Genomic DNA, 15519 nt, shown 5'->3' with positions numbered 1-15519 from the left:
CAGGACAGCTGTGGTTTTCAGCCTCTGAAAGCCAACTCCACCAACAGTCCATATCCCTCCTCCAGCACAAAGGGAGAGGATGCTTGTACCTGTGGAGGAAGTTGCCACTGTCAGGGAAAGACAAGGAGGATGTAGTACGCTGCTCTTAAGTGAACCAGGAAGGTGGTCCTAACTAAGTGGAAAAGCACTAAAACTTTTTTTGGATGATACTAAACCTGCTTTCCTACTGTGAGAGAATTTATTGCCTTTTTTGCTTGAGGTGAAAAAAATATAGGAAGGTTAATCTGAAAATGTTATCTTGCTATCTTGATGTACTTTGTAATGAATGATCTTGTAAGACAATTTTGAGAATCTTCTTGATTCCTATGGAAAGCATGCACACCTGGAACTGCCCAAGGCTTCTGGTCTGAATAATTTTCTGCATGCCTGACTTGTTCCACTCATTCATGCTTCCTATGGATTCCTGGTGATCTCTGTAATGGAAATTGCATGTGGCATGTCTTTCACACTCATGGGCTTATCAAGGTAAAGCTGACAAGTTCTCTCTTCTCAGCCTCTGACTGTGCATGACAACCTGTACTAAGTCTTGGCCGCTTCCAGACAGATGATGACTTCTGTTTCCCACAAGACCAGAGATGCTTTGTTACACTGATAAAGTGCCTGTCACAGAGTGCTGGGGTTAAGTGCTGCTCAAAATACACCAAAAGCAATGGGGAACTGGCACAAAGAAGTGATAATGAAAGGGAGGAAGGAAAGTTCAGGCTAGACCCAAGCACTGTGAAGAGCTTGGCCCTTTATGGGGAGAACGGCACATTCAATTCAGTGGACAAGCTTTGGATGGTAGACAAAGGTGAATGCACCCAGTTTTCTTGGGTCACAGCCATGTGCTGTGTCTACTTGCTTTCCAAAGTTTTAGATAGTTTTTCTAAGCACTGTGAAGAATTTGGATACAGAAATCTGTGCCCAGAATCTTTGAGACAGCACTTCTTCAAGAGCTACATTATGTAGAGGCTGGCTAACAACCTTTCTACTTATTTGGGTTATTGTTTCTAAGCACTGCAGAAAGAGGTTAAAAGGCTATATCAATTTTCAGGCTGTTCTCTTCCATAAAAACCTGTCCTTCCATCCCATCTTTATCCCAAATAATGTTCATTAAGGAAGAGTTCCCCTTCCTTTATGAAGGCTGAAGTGAACACTCTTAGATATCATTTGAAGAAAATCTCCCAGAGTCTCTGAATATTATGACAAAGATTTCTTACTTGTTTGCTTCATTCTTTCATTTTGGGTAGTTTACACCAAATCAATGTAAAAATATTTCCTTTGTTACTGAAAATTACTCCAGTTCCCCTTCACACAGGAATGTATAGAGACAAAAAGTTCTACTTTGTAAGACTAAACTTTGTAGCACCCATTAACAAATGCAAGGCATTTGCATATGGCATTGATTAAAAACCACAAGTACTGGGATAAGCAGAAAGGGTAGAAGTAAATGAGGTATACTAACAATACCAAAATAGCCTTCAAAGATCAAGAGGTTGCAGCTGAGATGCACAAATAGTGGTGGAAGTACAAGCTGGTGATGCAAAACCAGAAGAGAAATGATGGCTACAGAGATGACAGTGGCCCTCCCCTAAATTCACCAGCTTACATGGCCTTGGTTAGAGTAGATTCAACTTGCAATCTGTTGCTTTTATTCTCATGCCAGCTTTAGATATAGGGCAGAGGTGGCCACACATTTCGGATGGAGGCACAGGGAAGGTGGTCACAGTGCAAAGCCAGCAGTCCTTCCCCTGCCCTGAACTATCCTCCAACCCACCAGAGCACTTGCTCTTATTCTGCTCAGCCAGTTTCAGCAGTAGTACTCAAGGACTACATTTCCACTTAATTTAACTGAGAAAGGCTGTATGGCTTTACTGCTATCATCATTTAGCAGTTATTTTTCCTGAAGCTGCAATTATTGCTGCCAATGCAATCCAGCGGGTAATGGAGGAAGTCAGGACAGTATATGCTTCAAAACCTCTCAGGTGCTACCTACCCATAACACTTATTTGTGAGGTTCCCAGTCTGAAACGTTTTCACTTCAGATCCTGGTCAGTTACATTTGCCATTAAGATTCTGCATATAAAGTGTTAACAAATGTTTTAATACATTTTTCATGAAGCCATAAAATCCAACAGACCAGCAAGTTGTTTCTACCTGCAGCCTGTAACCATCTGCAGCGCTCACTGATGTATTTATAACCATCTAGAGATAAGCGGCATATGTGATAGCACTTCATACTCATTTGGTAACCTCATATAGCCCACTGGAGAATGTTCCTTTGATATGAAGTTGAATCATAATTTATTACTCAGAGGACATAATTTAATCTCCATTCACCATCTAGCCAAACAGAAGGTATCATTGTTTACTTTCAGTAGCAATTAATTGCTTTTGAACCAAAAGGACAAAAGAAACTCCTGAACCATGCATGAACACATGCAATGAACAAACCTGCTACAAACCTTCTGATAGAGAAAGAAGAAAATACTGGGCAAGGAAAATTTGCCACCCTTGGAAGAAAAGACTCAGTAATACAAAGGCAAATTTCTTACCAAACTTGCTGAAAGAATGAAAAACTAATGAATTATCCAGACAGTATCTGAGATTAAAATTGCAAAATACAGGGCTGTCTTGGTGTAATTATTTTGTATGCCCTGCTTATTCCTACTCAATACTACAGTGTTAGATTCCTTTAATCAATTAAACAGGTACATTCACGATGCAAAACAAATTAAGTGGAATAACTTTGGACAGGATTTGCCGCTTGATTTGTCCTACCTTCAGCCTGCAGTGTGCTAATGCAAGAGTGCCATCAAGTGGTACAGCAAGAAAGAACTTGGCCAAGAACTGATCCTCTAGCTTAAGCCTATTAAATACAGGAGACCTAGTGCCTCCTGAAATGCCACGGTTTTAACCGTAAATAACAAGTGACAAATATTGATATGCCACATAACACTAGGTGGGAAAGAGCTCTATGGCTGGGGTTACTGGGCATCTAACTACAGGGGCAAATGTCTGTTAATTCAACAGGCTTTGAGGCTCTTGTAACAGGCTTATATAAAAATCCAACCTTTTTAAAGCCTGCCAAAGGCCCTAATTATCATACAGTGTGGTGTATGTCCCACATAACAGAACAAAGCAGCTCCTGAATGACCCTTCTGAGGAACTGACGAGCAGCATGACTTGTTCAGACAGATGATGCTGATTTCAATGCAGCTCAATTCAGCCCAGAAGGGAAACTGCCACTGTCATCTGGGACCTGCTGGTAGTGCCTGGCTGGTGAGAGACCTGTACACCTATGTGGGGATACCAGGAGATCCTCCGTTCTCCTCCTTGCATTGCTTCCAGCCATGCTGGAGCTGATGAGTTAAGCTCAGAAATGTCCGATTGGGGTCAGGGATACAAAGGGATTAATTTAAGGACATGAAGAATCCTTGCTGGGGATTTCTGAGGGACCTACACCCCTTCCATCACCAAACGACCTCAGTATCTCAAACCTGAATGCATCAATCCCTCTGTTACTATGGGGAAATGTTTTACTGCCTTTTTTTTTTTTACATCCAGGTTACTTGAGCACATACAAGGGAAAGGCCATACTTCAACAGCTGTTAAGGCACCTGTACTCAGTAAAATCACTAGAAGTTAACTGCCCCTAAATACCTTTACAAATACAGTATTAGGCAATATGCCTCAGAGCATACAAGTACATACATTGCACAAACCCACTGTTTCCCCAGCCCTGGGTGTAGTGGATGGTAAAACCAAGAGCATCATAAAGTAGATCTGCTAGTTTTCAGACGAGGCTGGCATATATTTGCTTTTACCTCATATATATTTTTATATATATATATATTTTTATATATATATAAACTTATGAGTTACCACTGCATTTTCAATCCTGGTGGAGCTCAGCAGCAGATCCCCTATGCAGATTTTTTCCCTTGATATTGCCTGATGCCAAACACATCTCAACACTGCCTGCTTCCTTTGATGAAAAAAGGTAATGCAACTGTGTTAGAGTGCAACTCTGCAAGACAGTGTGTGATTAGCAGGTAGTCACAGCTGTGTTGAAGCAGTCATTTGAAATAACAGAATAGGAAAATGTGAAGGAAAAAGAAAAATATGAGCAATAGCCGAAAGATTGTTTGGAGAACACCAGTAGTTTGTGGTTAGCAACAGAGAGATGTTTGAATCAGGATGACAATTGTTTATTTTCTAAAAGCGAACAAAAACGTCCTTTCCAAAGCAGCTTGTTCTCATTGTCAAAAGCACTAGGAAACATCCAGCTTTCCTCTTTTTCACTACTTGTGAAGACTTACATTCAAAACAGTTATCCATGGTCGCTGAGCTGGGATATCTGTCTGGTTTTGTCTTCTCACCCACAGCCAACCTCCCCTGGCAAAAAAGTCCCAGAAGCATAAAGGGGGCCCTCATTTACTCCTTGGGGAGTATCTGTAATACTGGCATGCTGAAATATCCAGGTGTTGTGTTCTCTTTATTACCACTATTTACATGGAGCTGCAGATAGGAAAGCAGAGGAAGAGAGGAAATGGCAACAAACTGTATGTCAAATAGAGGAACATTGCTTCCAAGAGTTAAATGGCTAGAGGGAAAACTTTGCAAAGATTATAAATGACTGTATTTGCATGCTATATAATTTGTAGTCCAGGAAAATGGGAAAAAAAAACAAAGGGAGTTTCATTATTAGTATCATAAAACAAACAGTAAAACATATTGCATACTGACAGACTTTCTAAACTACCAGCGAAGTGTGAGTGACAGGGAAAAGTTCATCAGAAGACAATGGCAAAGAATGAAAGGTAATTTAGTAGGAGATATGTACCCAATTACCTGGGAAAGCAAGGAAAGGAGGGAGGAACAGAGTGTTTACTAAAAATAAAGACACAGCTGAAAGCGTTCATTATTAAAATTGCAGTTATTCTCCCCTCACTGCAAATGCTGTTGGAAAAGTAAACCGCTGATAGGTGAAGGTATGGCTAAGACATGGCAGGCTTGGAAAGTAAAGCACAGACTCTGCTTCTCAGGTTAAAGTGGTCAAAGAAAGTGAACACCAGAGCTTCCCAGCCTCTTCCAAGATGCCACCTCCCCACTGCCATGGTGAGCAGTCCTGTCTTGTCAGGCTCGAGTGACTGCAATGCTGGTTCATGGAAAGGGCAATTCACCCTCTGCTCTTCAGCTCTTCTATTGTAACACCCAGACTTCTTTTTTTTTTCCTCTTTAAAAAGCAAACCTTAAACGAGCTTTTCTGTTCTTCCCAGTGTGGATAATGATGTGATGCACAGTCCTCTGCACCCAGATTGGCCCAGGCTCTCACGTTCTGTAGAAGTTGGTCTGAAGTTTGCTGCTAACAGATCTGTATCAAAGAAGGGTCATCAAAGCTGAAGGCAGTGTTACAGGCAGCATCCCATATGTACTCATGATCTAGCTATATTTGCTGTAAGCCCTACACCAAGCCTGCAAAAATGAATAAAAAGACTCCAATTCATGGAAAGCTAGCTCCCAAACATGTATTATTAAACACAGCAGCTTTCAAGCATCTCTGTTTATGTATGTAAACCTTCCTCAGGGAAAGTGGGCCCAGAGTTCAGTGAGACTAATGGTCTGTATGTAACAGGTTGAGCTACCGTGCAAAGGTTCGGAGGATCAGAGGTAATGGTGTTGGAAATCTCAATGGCAGAGAAGTGGCATCTCACAGCAGTAGGATGGAAATTGCCTGCCTCTCTTTACTGTCTTAAAAAAAGGAAGAAGTTGGCTTAGATGAGGTTTTAATTGAATTTACCTTTTCCTTTCATCTGCTCTTCAGTCTTCTTATTGCAACTTGTAAGGCTTCTCCAACTTCCAGGTTGACCAGGTTTAGGGCTCAGAGAATAAGTCCTGCATTTGGGGGGGGGGCTTTAAAAACAGAGCCCAAGTCCTGTGTTTTGGGAGTTTGAAACCAGGCTCATTTGGGCAGCTTAGGGTCTTGAAAACAGAGCCCAAGTCCTGTGTTTTTACTGCTTGAAAAACAGAGCCCAAGTGCTGCGTTGTTGGGGCTTGGAAGCAGGCTCATCCGGGCAGCTTTGGGGTTTGAAAATGGACGCCAAGTCCTGTGTTGTTGGGCTCAGAAACAGTCATGTGGTTTTTGGAGGCTTGGCTCATTTGGCCAAGTTTACGGCCCAGAAATCGAGACGAAATGCTGAGTTTTGGGGACGCAGAAACAGAGACTACTGTTGCGTTTTTGGGGGCTTGAAACCAGGCTCTAAATTTTGGGCAGTTCTGGGGCCTGGAAAACAGAGACCAAGTCCCGCGTTGTTGGGGTCGGAAGCAGAGACCGAGTCCTGTGCTTTGGGGCTTGGAACCGGGCCCCCGCTGCCGCTCCAGGCCTCGGCGTGTGGTGTGCTCGGGCCCGCGCCCGGGCCCGGACCCGGACCCGGAGCCAGGACGGAGGCGGCGAGGCCGGGCTGGCGGCTCCGGGCGCTCGGGGTAGGCCGGCCCCGGCACGGTGCCGCGCAGAGGATTCCGCCGGCCGAGGGCGGCAGCGGCCGGGCCCGGCTCCCCCGGCGGGGCCTAGGTGAGGCGCGGGGGGCTCGGCCTGGGGACCGGCCGCGCCGGGATGGGGGGGAGGAGGCCAGGAGCACGGGGAAGGGGCCGCGGCCCCGGAGGGGGCGTCTCGGGGCCGGTGCCCGGGCGGCCGCGCTGCCGGTGGCTCCGCCGAGGAGCAAGGGGAGCCGCGGGGCTCGGCGGAATAAAGCCCGGAGGGCCGCAGCCCGGCGCCCGCCGTCCTCGCCCGCGGCCACGCGGGGCCGGGGTTCCCCCGGCCGGTTCCCAAGCACCGCCCGGGGCTCCCGGGGCCGTCCCCGGCACCACACGCGGGGCTGGGGGCGTCGGGGCTCAGCCCCGGGGGCTCAGCCGGGCGTCTGTGGGACGGAGACCCGGCTCCTGGGGCCGGTGTTGGGGCTCCGCGGCACGGACCGAGCCGGGCGTTTCCCAGGCTTGGAAGCGGAGCCCAGGTCCTGCGGTTTGGGGGCTGGGGAACGGGCTCCTGGGCTGGGCTGGGGGTTGGAGCAGGGACCGAGTCCTGCGTGTTCGGGCTCGGGAACGGAGACCGCCTCGGCCGTTTCGGGGGTCACACCCGGGGGCCAGGTTGCCCGCTGGCGCAGGGGGGTGGGAGGGCGCTGGGGGCTGGGCAGGGTGCCTGGACCCCCGCTGGAGGTCGGGGGTCTGGTCACGTTGGTCCCCAAAGCTTGGGAGGCCGGTGTGCACCAAGCCGAACTCAATGACTGAGACAGTCTCTGGGGGAAAAGGCGCTTTTCACACCATCTTCGCGTGTCCAGCTCTTTATTAGAGGTGTGTACAACAGCCAGAATAGTCATTAACTCATTAGTCCATATTTAGACAATGTACAATTCTGACTGTTCATATTCAGGTTGTGACAGTGATTGATTTATGACCCTGTCAAAAGCCAAGGTTGTTTGTACAAGCACAAGCTGTAATGAGCTGAAGCGGAAATGAACTGGAGCTGGAACCACAGACCAGCTGGAGCTGAAATGAAGCCAGAGAAGATGAAACCCAAGTGGAACCTAAAACTTGCTGGAAGCAAGAACAAGCTGGGGGTGGACCTGAAACAAGCCAGGGGCAGAAACAAATGAGCTGGAGCCGCAAACAAACTGGAGCCATCCATGAGCTGGACCTGAAATGAACTGGAGCTGAAATGAGCCAGAGCTGTCCATGAGCTGGAGCCACAAATGAACTGGAGCTGTCCACAAGCTGGGGCAGAAACAAACAAACCAGGGGCAGAAGCAACTGAGCTGAAGCCACAACCAAGCTGGAGCCGCGAAGTCCCTGCAGTGTATCTGAGTGGGCAGAGCCAGGTGGGTGCAGGCAGGGCTGTCCCCAGCCATGTGCAGGGTAGGCGGCAGCATAGTCCTTGGCGCAGGCATCCTGGCTTCTTCCTGGGGGCTCCACACCCCACATCAGGTCTGTCTGGTATGGGTGGCTTCTGGCATGGCTGGGGTTCCTGTGTCCATCCCTGCACAGAGAGAGATGTGGGATAGTCAGAGCTCCCTGCGGTGTGGCATGGCCCAAAACACCCCCAGAGCTGCTGCCCCTGCAACCACTGCTGCCTCCTGGGCACAGGCAGCTCTTCCCAGCCCCTAGCCAGTGGTTTTGGCAGTGGCTCTCTGGTGCTGCACACCCACAATGGGAGGGGAAGGAGAAACGGGGATGTGCCACCAGAAACATCCCATTTCTCCCTAGGGAGAGTGGGTGAGAGCCAGCATCTGGCTGAAAACCCACCTGCCCTGTGCAGCAGCAGCAGCACAGACCTATGACCAGCAGCCCTGAGGATGGGGATGGACCCTGACAGTGCTTGCTCCCACCTCCCTGACTAACCCCTTGCAGCTGTGGCCCTGCCAAACACATGGCACTGACCTGCCTGGCCTGGGCTCAGGGTGGGCTGCGGGGATGGGAGCTGTGGGGCCGCCTGGAGTCCCCCCTGTGCTCACAAACAGCCTGTGGCCATGGGGGGAACCCACCTGGGTGGGCACAGGCCCTGGTCCTGAGCTTCCCTGGGGACATGCACCAGCACCCACAGTGACCCACCAGCTCTGCCCCTCTGGCACTGGGACCCCTCCTTTCCCTTAAGGGCCCAGCAGGGAGCCCTGCCAGGAGATGGCATCTGCCTTCCCCATCCCTTGGCCACACCACTGGCAGGACGAGGGGCAAAGCCAAAGTGCCCCGAGCACAAAACCACTCCCCAAGCTCTGGCCAGGTCTGGCTCCCTTGTGCCCGCTCGGTCCCAGCATCCCGCTCCCAGGGCCGGGGACATGACCGATGACCCCTGCCCACCCCTCCACCCGCAGGGACCCTGCAGGGACCCATCCCCTCCTGTGGCACCGGAGATTCCCCAGGTCCCGCTGGCACAGTCGGTCCCTCCAAGCAGGTCCACTCAGCTGCCGCCTCAGGGCTCTCCCCTCACCCAGCACGTCCTTACCACCGGCATCTGTTCCCCACCTTGGCCCCGGCACTCTCCGCCGTGCTCGCCCAGGCGCCGGGATGAGCCTTCCCCACGCTCCGGCCCAGCCACGCGGCCTCGCCTGTGCCGCCAACACCTCCCGAGGGACCGGCAGCACCGGGACGGCCGTAGCTCCCCGTGCCCGGCCAGGCCGGCTTCACCGTGTCACCCGTGGGGCTGCAGGCGCCGGCGCGGATCCCTGGAGCGGCCTCTGCTCCCACCGCAGCACGTTTTGAGCAGGAAAAGGTGGTTTTCAGTAGAAGCAGGGCTTCGTGCGGGGCCCGGAGCCGCCCCAAGGCCCCACCGTGGCAGTGCCCGACGCTGCCGGCTCCGGCCCTCGGGCATCGCCTGCGAGGGTGACGCCGGGCAGGGCTGAAGGGCTGAACCCCGGCGGAAACCGGTTCCCCCCAGCAGCAGCTCCCACACGCACCGGTTCGAGCTCTCCCCGGGCCGGAGGGGTTTGTCTTGCTGGCAGCTGCTCTGGAAAAGAGCTGGGGAGAAGCGAGCGGCCGGGAGAAGGGAGCCCAGGGGCAAGAGGGGTCACCGTCCACCCTGGGAGACCCCCAGCCCCACCAGGTTTCCATTTCCCCCAGGGGACATGTACCCTGGCACAAATATTTATTTTCTGTGCATCTGATTGATAATGTTTCATGTCTTTCTTACCTAGACAGGACAGGAAAAAGACGGGAAGGAATGTTTTACTGACAGCCCAAAAATAGCCAGGAAGTTTATTATTAAACTGTTAATAAGAGCCACTGTTAGGTGAGGAGATCAGCTGGATGATTTACTGATATGTGGTACTTCAGGGATGCCCATGTGCTGTTAGGAATCATTGCTGGGGTTTTTTTTTTGGGGGGGGGGGGGGGAGAAGCGGGGCAGGGAGAACCTTGTGCGTATTCTGTCAGACTGATGTGGTCATGCCACTCTGCTTTTTCTTTTGATCCCTCACCTGCAGGTTGGATCAGAATTACAAAGATCGGTGGTTAAACGCTGATGCTTGACCTGCTAGTCACTGCCGTAAGTGCTGTTACTGAAAGGCTGTGGCTTTAAACAATAGGTTACCTCCCTCCCAGAAGCACCGATTTACCAGGGGACACATCACTGGGCAACAGAGGCCGCCCCCCCCCAAGCATGTATTTGGAAAAAATCCATCACAGCATCTGGACTCCTCTGAAAAGGTAATGCAGCACAGCTCACAGTGCTGCAGCCACAGTTGTGATGACTTTTTAACAACAAACTAAGCTGTGACAAATGAACCCCTGCTGTATTTCATCAGGTAGTAAAGATTACCTGTTTCTTCAGTCTACTGTGGCAGACTTCTTTTTACTTCCTAGCACGCTGTCTGGCACCATTTCATCATTTATTTCAGTCAAATCCCACTGGCTGATATTTTGAGGGTTCATAGCTTTACCTAATAGCAGATCTTGAAAGTCAAGCTTGTTTTTTGAGCAAGAACTGTATCTTTGAATGAGGCTCCCATGCGCAAGATAATGATTTTTCTATTGGTGCACTAAAACTCTTGAATCTCATTTCTAGGTATTCCCATTGGAATCGAAACAGCCAACTGCACAGGATGTAACCACTGTTGGATGATAGCACTATCCTTTCTGCAGAGCTCCCCATGTCCTGCCAACAGCTGCCCAGGCAGACAGAGTTCAGGCTGTGCCTGCCCAGCAGGTTCACCAGCAGAGCTGGTGTTTTCTAATGATGTAGTTGAGGAACATTCAGGCCAGTAGAAACATTTATTCTTCTTACTGGAACTGAGACCAGTAATTTGTTACTGAGCTGAATTCAGACTGGTTACCTACATTTTCACAGATCTTGAAATAAGCTCCTGAAGCATGGGCCTCCAGCAGAAGTATGACTGGGAATCATGGTGAGGTACTAGACTGGGACTCTGGAGGGCAATGCTCAGTTCCCAGCTCTCCCATAGATTCCTGTGATCTCAGACAAGTCTCTCGGCTCCAACTATGACCACTCCATACCTCCCCAAGAAAAATACTGTTTTCAACCCTCTGCCTTTTTTCATTTCCTTAGATATAAGCCTTTAGAAACAGCTACAGCTTCTTACAGCAGGATTTTACAGCATCAGATGCATAGAGGTTTGCAGGTACTGATGGCAAGTAAATAATAACATATGCTTCCTTCATGTACAGCCTTTGTGGTAGTGGACTCTGCCACAAGGGGGATCACTGATCACCCTACAATAACATTGTGTATGTTGACATAGTATGACATGTCTAATAAGTTATCTGGAAGTGAATTTCTTAAATGACATCTTTTCAGTGTGTTCTCTTCAGCCGCAAAAAAACCCACATACATGTTTTTAAAGAGGGCATGCATAGATGTTTTAACCACACCTACCAACAAGCTTGGACTACAGGTCTGCATTGCTGTTGTATGTTTTCCAGAGAACTCTGTGCTCTGAAGAGCACATCACAGAGATGGAGAACTTTTAATATGCATGTTGAAGCAGCATAAACTTGCCGGTCTCAGAATGTCATCCCACTTAGCTTTGATATTCCCTTAAGTGACCTATTTTATATATGTCCCTCTTCCTTCCACCTTTACAAAAGGGGAGATGAAGTCAAGTCTTTCTCCTTCAACAGAAGTAAGGCGGAATTAATCAAAGTTATATGATATGCTTACCCAAAGTTCTAATCTTTGGGCTACCCCTCCTTTAAAGCTGAATTCAGACTCCTGTGTTTTCCTAAGCCTGTATTTTTTGGCTCACTGAATGAAGTACAGTAAATAATGGCACCTGTAACAGTTGCTTTGCAGCCTGTGGATTTACTGAGTAGGAACTGGGTTTGAGTCATTTAGTCCAACTGCAGAAGCCCTACAATAAGCCCTGAGGTGATAGCAGTTGTGGTTTTCCTGGTGACTTGGATTAGATCTGAATTGTTAGCTAGAGCTGAAAAGGTTTCCCTTGTGCTATGGCTCTCACGAAAGGCTGTTTCTGCCCAGGCATCTGTGTGCTGCTGAACTGCACGTGGAAGGGGAGGTATGTGCTGTAACTGTTGAGCAATTTTTGTTAAACTGAAAAGGGAAGTGTTGCTCACATCATTGGCCATGAGATTATCAGCTTTTATGGTCACAAGTAATTTAATGTCCAACCCAGGATGCTGGGGGCACATTGCTACAACATACAGTTTATTGAGCAAACCAAAAGCAAGCAAGCAAGCAGAATTTGGCAGTAACTTAAGAGCCTAATCATTTAACTCCTTTCTTTCTTCCACTGCAGTGATGCTAACACAGATCATTATCAGCATGATTGTTCAACAGGAAGTAATATCACTCCTGCCTCCAAGCTGGAGAAATCAGATATTTGGAAGCAGAACAGTATTAAGTAAATTATAAACTGTGTTATCTCAGAAATGAATCAGTTAAACCAGCCAAAATCAGAGCAAAGATAGGGTTAGATAATCTCTGTGTGATAAACAGTAGTGCAGCATGTTGACAACAACTAGGACAGGGGAAACGAGCAAAAAGGCAATCTCTCCAGACTACTTAACATACCCACCCTGCACTGACATCTCTCGAAAAGCACAAGCAAAACTCAGCTTAGCTTTTAGTTGTAGCTGTACCAGAGAACTGGAAAAAATCTGCTTCAGAGCCAGAGTCCTGTCTTGCCCTCTTGCATGCAACCATCCCACAGCAGCTCTTATGGAAACAATCAAGCTTTATGCTAAAAGCTGTTTCCAGTTCTTGCTGTCACTGATGCTACTGCTTCAGAATCTTACTCAAATGAGGGTTTGAAATTTTTCCTAATATCTGGACTAAAGTTACTAACAGTTTTAACCTAATTACCCTTCAGCAAACGTCACCCTTTTGGTTAGTTTCCCCCACTATGTTTTGCCATATGACTTCATTTTACCTTTACAAACAAGCCAGCTTCCATAGGATTTTCATTTTCAGGAACTCTCCTCTTCTGTACCAGACTGAGTTTGTTATTTTTTTTTATATGTATATAAAAAAAAATTAACAAAATTCAGTGCAATGCTATGACTTGTTACATGTCTATAGTAAAAATATATTTTCCAGAACATGCTAGGATTATATTTTCTGACAGCCACATCTTATTCTTAGTTCCTGTTTATCTTGTGTTCAGCTAAAGCTTCAGCTATCCTCCTTTGTCACTTTCAACAGATAAGCTCTTAGAGTGCGTTATGAATTCAGAACTATATGATCTTGCACAGCATACTATGAAATTTACCACCCCCTCCCTTTTTTTAACTCCGAGGCATTCTTGCATAATCCTTCCTGTTGCTTCTGTAAGTTTATTACATGCCTAATTCTCCTGCTACCATCACTACTGCAAATATGAACATGATAGGTGTACAGACCCCACTGTGAAGAATTCTCCTATAAAATTTCTTCCAGTCTGACAGCTTTTTCTTCATTTGCCTTGTCTCAGTTTGAGTTATTTTACACTTTTCTTCCCACATAGTGTAACTAACTACTTTACTGATTTACAGGTAGGCTAGATCTGCCACATTTCTCCTGGCTATGAAATCAGTTATCAAAAATATACAGCTCTAAGAAATAAATTCACATTATATTTTATCTAGTTTTGTGAATAAGGTAAGTAAGTTTTCTTTTATGGAAATAACACATAGAGCACGCATGTGGGAAGTCTCAAGTAAGCAATTTTAGAAAAGCACAGCACCTTCCTAATAACTCTAAGGAGTCTGGGCTTCAGGCGATTGGTTCAACAATTTCACTGTTCAAAAGGCAAACTAGGAAACACAAGCAAAAGATACAAAAGTGCTAAACTTCCTGGAAAAGCCAAATACAGGAAAAGGCTTAAAGCTATTTTTATTTTGTTTCTTAAAGGAGAAGACTTGCATATGAAAGTGTCAAAGCCCCATTATGATCGCACCAGGCTCAAAAAAGCTGAGCTTGCTGAAGATAAGCTCAAAAGTGAGCCATGAGGCACATACATAATTGAAATTCCTTTTTTGACACTCTGCATCCAGCACAAGTTAATGCTACTGCAGAGCTTGGTTCCTGCTTTGCACTTACCACAAACAAGCAGGGACCCCCTCTGAAGAACAGAAATGGCTCTTCTGAGACTAAGCAGGAACATGTTTTAGCCTGTTAAAAGAGTCCAAAAGTATTAAAAAAATGCTCTGGAGTAGTTAATTTTTGGAGAAAACAGTGACTGAACTGATGCAGAGAGGCACTACAGAAGACTTTTCTCAGAACCAGGACAAATTTGCAGTTTGGCTCGCACGCGTCCAACCTGTGCATTGCTGAGAAGAGCTGGAGATGTTTTGAGAGACCGTACACAACACAGCCTACATACACAAACCAAATAAAAGCTCAATGTAATTACACAACCAATAGCTCTTCAGGCCACCCAGAACTCAGCATCAGTCCAGTCCTATTTTAAGTCAAGTCATCTACAGCTGATTTTGTTCTAAACTGACAAATAACATGCTTGTATGAGTTGTACCTATTGGGTTTCTAATGTCACTGCCTTTCATTGCTGAACACCCCTCTTTGTGATCCTTAAAGTCATTTGATGATTCGTTCCCATCCTCACATGAGCTTTTGTTTTGTATCTGCAGGACACTTTTCAAGAACAGTTCTATGTGACTATGATAAAGAGAGAAGTGCACAACCCTGTACTTGCAGCTGGGCTGGGGACCAGAATGGGAGCCAGGGAAATGCCAGGCACAGCTCAAGGAAGGAGGCAGCCCCTTCCCTGATGCATGAGATGAAGGACCTATGTTTCAAGAAATAAGATCCTACATAAATTAATATACTGCCTGCAGTATCTTTTTAAAAATCCTTTGTGAAGACATTTCAGACTGGATTTTTGTAGTGTCAGCCTAAATAATACAGTGGTTTCCATTCACGTATATATTACTACTAGCAGAATATGAAGTGGGCACTCCTAAAAGGAACAAATCCAAGGGTTAGTAAGTTTTTTGCTTGTGACAGCTCAATGGCCAGATGGAAAGGTAACAGATATTACGCATCTGTGAACTGCAACACTAGAATGATTTTGCAAATTTTTGCTGTTAATAAAATCTTTGAAGCAGGAAGAGATGAGCAAGGATGATCATCCCAATATATGGCACTATTAACTGTTAAATTTTTCAGTGGAGTGCTTTTACAGTAATAAAGGCATGGACTCTTGTGCCTGTGTACATATTCGATACAGTAAGCTCCATTTCTCCTCCACAAGATAAAATGCTTTTCAGAATTCAGCAATGAACAATGTTGATTCAGAAACACACAGGAGACACCCACGTGCATTCAGCTGCTGAACCAGCCACTGCTAGGAAACAGGCCATAGCACAGCTCTTCAGGCAGCTGTAAGACATCTGGAAACCCCAGGATGTCCCAGGAGGTGGAATTAGAAGTGTTTTTTAAAGACTCACTGTATTTTCATTTTAAAAATGGATAGTTCAAATGCTACTTCTTTATTTGAGAAAGAACCTATTCTATGTATT

General features: G+C 46.8%; 1 long non-coding RNA gene across 2 annotated transcripts; it reads left to right on the top strand.

Moving 5' to 3' along the window:
• Nucleotides 1-6512: 6512 nt before the first annotated feature.
• Nucleotides 6513-15214, top strand: LOC142033227 (uncharacterized). Of its 2 annotated transcripts, XR_012651125.1 has the most exons (4): nt 6513-6613; nt 7469-7913; nt 10011-10233; nt 14629-15214. It is a non-coding gene; the product is annotated as an uncharacterized LOC142033227 (long non-coding RNA). The 2 variants fall into 2 exon arrangements; XR_012651123.1 differs by lacking the exon at nt 14629-15214 and having other exon boundaries at nt 10011-11728.
• Nucleotides 15215-15519: the final 305 nt, after the last annotated feature.

This window comes from Buteo buteo, chromosome 1, assembly GCF_964188355.1.
Source record: "Buteo buteo chromosome 1, bButBut1.hap1.1, whole genome shotgun sequence".
NCBI lineage: Eukaryota > Metazoa > Chordata > Aves > Accipitriformes > Accipitridae > Buteo > Buteo buteo.
Note: the sequence above shows the minus strand (reverse complement) of the source record. Positions and strands in the feature narration are given on the sequence as shown.